The following is a 5,894-nucleotide window of genomic DNA, read 5'->3' as shown; positions in this document are numbered from 1 at the left end:
TGTCTTGCTATGCCTTGTTTTTGATGCATATTATTATCTCTACAGATCTACCTAGATAAGATTTGAACAGACTAGAGGAGAAAACAATGGGACTGATGGTTCTAGGGAGACATGGGACGGTAAGGAGGTGGTATTGACCAACCCAGGGACAGAGGAGCTACAAGTGTTCCAAAATCAGTAACAAGGAGGGAGTGAGAGGCCTGGTAGGGATTCAGCAAGAGCAAGGTAACCGAGAGAAATTACTACAACCCAAATGAAGGCTGAGCATGGTATTGGGACAAGAGGAGAGTAAAAGGAAATAGAGGAAAGAACTAGGAGACAAAGGGTATTTATGGAGATCTAAATAAAGGCATGTACATATGTAAATATATTTATATAGGATGGTGGGGAAATAAATCTGCGTGCATATATTTGTAGGTTTAGTATTAAGGCAGCAGATGGACATTGGCCCTCCACTCAAGTACTTCCTCAATGCAAAAACACGTTGTTCTATTATATTGGCATTCCATGATGCACACCCTCCCGACACAATTGCTGAAAACAAATACGTGCATAAGCAAATATGGTGGAAAAAACTGATGGTGCCCAGCTATCTAAAGGTACAGAATCTGGGGTCTTAAAGGCTTGAACATAAGCAAGCAGCCATTTAACTCAGAAGCATCAAAACCCACATGGAAGAAACACACCAGCCTGTGCAACCACGAGGTGTAGAAGAGACTGGGAATCAGGCATCAAAGAACAAAAAATCATATCAGTGGGTGCCCACCTTCCAATTATGATCACTAAAGACAAATGTATTAATAAGAAAATGTGGTGAAGAAGGCGATGGTGCCTGGCTATCAAAATATATAGCATATGGGGTCTTAAAGGCTTGAAGATAAACAAGTGGCGATCTAGCTCAGAAACAACAAAGGCTACATGGAAGAAGCACGCCAGCCTGTGTGATCATGAGGTGTCAAAGGGATCAGGTATCAGGCATCAAAGAACAAAAAATAATATCATTGTCAATGAGGGTGAATGCAGAGTGGAGACCCAAAGCCCATCTGTAGGCAACTAGACACCCCCTTACTGAAGGGTTGTAGGGAGGAGATGAGCCAGTCAGGGTGCAGGCTAGCAACGATGTAACATATAACTTTCCTCTAGTTGTTAAATGCTTCCTCTCCCCAATATCATGATCCCAATTCTACCTTACAAATCTGGCTAAAGCAGAGGATGTACAGGATGGTACAGTTAGCAACTGGAAACACGGAATCCAGGACAGATACCTGGAGGGTGCAAGGAAGGTGGGATAGAAAGGGGGAACGGATTATAACGATCTACATATAACCTCCTGTGTAGGGGATGATGGACAACAGAAAAGTGGGTGAAAGGAGATGTTGGACAGTTTAAGATATGACAAAATAATAATAATGTATGAATTATGAAGGGTTCATGAGGGAGGGAGAGTGGGGAGGGAGGGAGGGGGAAAATGAGAAGCTGATATTATGGGCTCAAGTAGAAAGGCAATATCTTGAGAATGATGATGGCAACAAATGGACAAATGTGCTTGACACAATGGATGAATGGATGGAATGTAATAAGAATTATGAGCCCCCAATAAAATGATTTTTAAAATAAATAAATAAAATGTATATCCATCAAACAATCTAATAAAAAATAAAGGAGAAAGAAGAGAACTGTGGGGGCAGGGAAGGCTCAGAAATTGGCATGTAGGTATGCATGTGCATGTGGATAGACTATTTTGGGGGCTCAGGACCTTACAATCTTTGACTAGCATGATAGTACCTAGTATTAGACCACTTCTGTTATTTAGGAGACATACGGTGATCAAAAGGATCGGCTAAGTCAGCCAGTAGCAGGAAACTAGTAGAGACAAGCTGCGGATGGCTGTCTCTGCAAAATAATGTAACTTGGGTAGTATAAATGGGGCCACTCAGTAAATAGCTTTCAGTAAATATTTTATGGAAAAGTTATTAATTAACATTCAACTTCAAGCTTACATTTCAGGTTTTGAGGGTATATACTTATGTAGCATTAGAGATAATGACTATTCTTTAAGGAAAGGTATGAATCCTAGAATTTGAACTTATCAGTTTATTACCTTGTTGGGGTCATTAGCTGTAATCATGTCTTCCATGTCAAAATGAAAGATTATATGGACATAGCAGGTAAATATAATAATAATTAAAACATATTTGAAGTCATGAATAAATCGTCCCTTGACTAAGTATGACTAAGGTCAAGGCATCAGCTCCAAAATATGGTGCTGATAAAATAATAAGAAATGTGACAAAGATATTCCATAGAAAAATACTATTTTTTATACTTACTCCTTCATCCACTCTATTGAATCAGCTAACTTGTTGAGACAGATAAATGAATTTAATTATGTGCCCCGCTTCTTGAGTTGCTGTGGGGCATACATTGTGCTGTTAGCGACAAGGTAAGTGATTCAAACCCACCAATCACACTTAGAGAAAAGGATGAAGCTGTCTGTTCCTATAGAGATTTACAGCCTTAGAAACCCGACTTGGGCCCTTATCAATTGAAATTAACTAAATAATAGACATCGGGGTTCTTGCAGCACAGGTATGAGGGGAACATTACAGAATCTGCATGCAATTTCTAGTTAAAATTTTCAGCTATGACTTGGAAGAAATTAATGAATGTGTGTTTTCTACAATAATTGTTTATTATTATTTTCAATTCCAATTAACTTGGAAAGAATCATTGAAACATTATGAGCATATAATTGGTACCTTAAAAATCACATAGTTTTAAAATGTAATTAGCAACTGTCATTCTATTAAACAAAGATAGACTATAGCATAGCTGAGATAGTTAATATTTATTATGCCAACCTGGCTGATAAACACCTGTGAGGTTAATTGAAGGGCGGAGACAAATGGGTCAGTGAGCCTCGCCTTTCCTGTTCTTGGGACTCTCGCTCTCTGATGGTCTGACCTGGGTGCAGCTGCCTTAGCCGGTTCTGTTCTTCAGCTGGCAAGGCTCACATCCTGGGAGACATTCCTGAGGAGAAGCCACATGGACCTACCCCGATGCAGCCCTGGGTTCTGGAGAAGCCACGTGGAGACCCCTGCCAGCACTGAGATGCTTACACCACCACTAGATGCAAAGACTTTCTACACACTGGCCTGTGATCCTTCTGCATTTGGCGTTGTTGTGTGTGTTTTGTGAGTTTGAGGAGGACTTTATAGATTGTTGTCGGATATATGGCCTAATGTCTGACATACAGGCTTGGAGTAGACTGGGTTGGGATACTTTATTAACGTACACTTACCCTACATATAAAATTCTCTTTTATACATATATGTAGACTCTGTAGACTTATTTCTCTAATGTAGCCAGACTAACACAATAGCTAACCTAGGGAATAACAATCATTCCATTTATTAGTTACAATTTCACCAAATATTCCATGGTCAAAAGAAACCAGCTTACCTTCAATGTTATACTTCATACTTTGAGAGTATGTAGAGATATAGTATTAATCTCTAGTACTATTCTTTACTGTGAGTATTCTTCACTGCAAGTCATGATATGTAGCATTTAAATTTGTTGTTTTATTTTCTTGTTAGTGGTCTTTAGCTGCAGTCACATCTTTCATGCCAAATGGAAACAGACTCATGAATGCACAGCCTAGAACTATCATGATAATTAAACACATGAAGTTGTAATCAAGTAGCTCTTTTACTAGGTATTTGAAGGTCAATAGAACTTTGTCATGTTTCTTATCATTTTACGAATGATTTGGGACTCAAAGGTATACCTTAGAAAATATAATCTTTTATGCCCACTCCTTCATTTACCTAATGCATCAAAATCTTATTTAGGTATTAAGACTGAATTGTGCATATAGGATTACCAAATTGCTAATGGGAGCCAGAGTGTGTCACATCATTGGTTATTTTTGGACTTGTGGAGTGAATTTGCTTTTGTTAAAAGGTCATTGTTTTCAGGGGCTGCAAGTCAATGAGCACAGGGTTTCCTGGGAGGTCATCTTGACAAGAGGTAATCATTAGGTCTTTCTGCACCAGAGTCATCGGTTGGTTCAAGCTGCCATCTTTTGGTTAACACCTGAGCAGGTAACCATTGTGACCTCAGGGTTCTGTTCCTGATCTGTGACCTCAAGGTTCTGTTCCTGATTTCAAGCTTTTCAGGTGTGCTGGAGGCTGTGTGTTTCTCCGTGGCACTATATTTAAAATGTCATAATCTGCTGTGTCCAGTGTTATGTATGCTGCTCTATGATGCAGGAAATGGATAAAGACATTCCCAAATGAGTAGCTGAAGAGAACTGAAGAAATGGGATAGTGACAGAGTTTCTATGAGGTTTGGAAACAACAAGGATCAGGAAAGCACTCAGGGACATGAATGGAAGAGCTTGCTGGGTGTGTCTTGGTGTACAGGGGCAGCAGGAAGGAGAACAATAGTGAACTGAACAGTAAGCAAAAGAGTTAGGAGCACCAAGAGGCCTTTAGTAGAAAGATGCAGTCATTGACAAAATGATGCCCAGCAACAGGACAAAGGTCATGTCAAGCCCTGACTTGTCTCTCCCAGAGCCGGCTCATCCTTTGCTAGCTCCTCCCAGAAAGGGAAAAGGAGATTTCATTCAGGTTATAGGAAATGATATGTTTGCCGAGCTCTCGAATCATTGCCAGCTCCCTGAAGGAACACAAATTTCCCTAGATGGTGTATGGATAATTTTACAAAGACAGTGTTGGTTAGAATGTGCTAATATTTTGACATTGGCATTACTTCACTTGGAATCCCCAGGAAACACAAAATAACCTCTTTCTTCTTGATGAAGTAAAAGTGATTCATCTTTTTCTCAGAGCATTCATTTCCAGGTTTTGTACCAGAAATTAAATAACATTCCCTGTATGCCTGCCCCACAGAGCTTAGAAAACTTGGAAGAAGCATATAGAAAGTCTTCCAAGGGCAACAAAACAATTCATAGAAACTTTTCAAACCAGCAATTTTTTCACACCTTAAAGATGGTTTTGCTCGGTGTGAAGTGAGCTCCAGGTTACAGACTGCATTTGTACAGACAGAGATGGATGAGCCCAAAGGCAGCCCTGCACATTCCACACACAACCCCTTTGTGTTTGGAGATGAAGCAGGGATTTCTTCCAGGTTTAATCTTCTTCACTTTGGGGACCGTAATGGGAGGTCTATTTTATATGCTTGACATATATCGTCATGAAGCTCAAGAGTTTAGGGGTGATGCATTGTTGTTTGTTTTGAACAAGAGAGTTTAACCGGTTGTGCTGTATGTACTGAGTCTCAGAATACCAACTGCCAGCAAGCAAGAACCTGTGTGTGGTCAAAATAAATTATCACGGGAATAAACATTGATGTCAACACATTTTTCTAGCTACAAAGGTTAGATTATTCATTATTTACTTCTGTTTACTAAAATATTAAATTACAAGTAAGTTTCAGAGGTAGTAAGTTATCTGATATGCTGAGCTCTCTTGCCTGCATGTGAGTATGCATTTGCTCATAGAAACTGAGGACGAGTCAAATCCCAGTTTCAATAATGCCTCTTGCTGACATAAATTACTCCTGAGAAAGAGCAAGTGAGTGTTTGGTGAAAAACAATACACTTTTTTTCCATGCAACTTTATTATTTCATAGTAAGCTTGAATAGAAAGTAGCTTCTGTTTTAATGTTAGAGAAATACAAAGAAATTCAAGCATACTTGTGAATCAATTTTGATTACAAAATCACATGATACAACCCATTCAAGAATATTTAAGATTTTTAAAAAAGACTACCAAATTATCAGAAAGAGTAGAAATATACATATGCTACTGCTAACTCCAGGGAATATATCTACTCACAGGATAACAAAGGTAGTAAATACCTGAATG

This window comes from Tenrec ecaudatus, chromosome 15, assembly GCF_050624435.1.
Source record: "Tenrec ecaudatus isolate mTenEca1 chromosome 15, mTenEca1.hap1, whole genome shotgun sequence".
NCBI lineage: Eukaryota > Metazoa > Chordata > Mammalia > Afrosoricida > Tenrecidae > Tenrec > Tenrec ecaudatus.
This window is presented reverse-complemented; position numbering follows the sequence as displayed.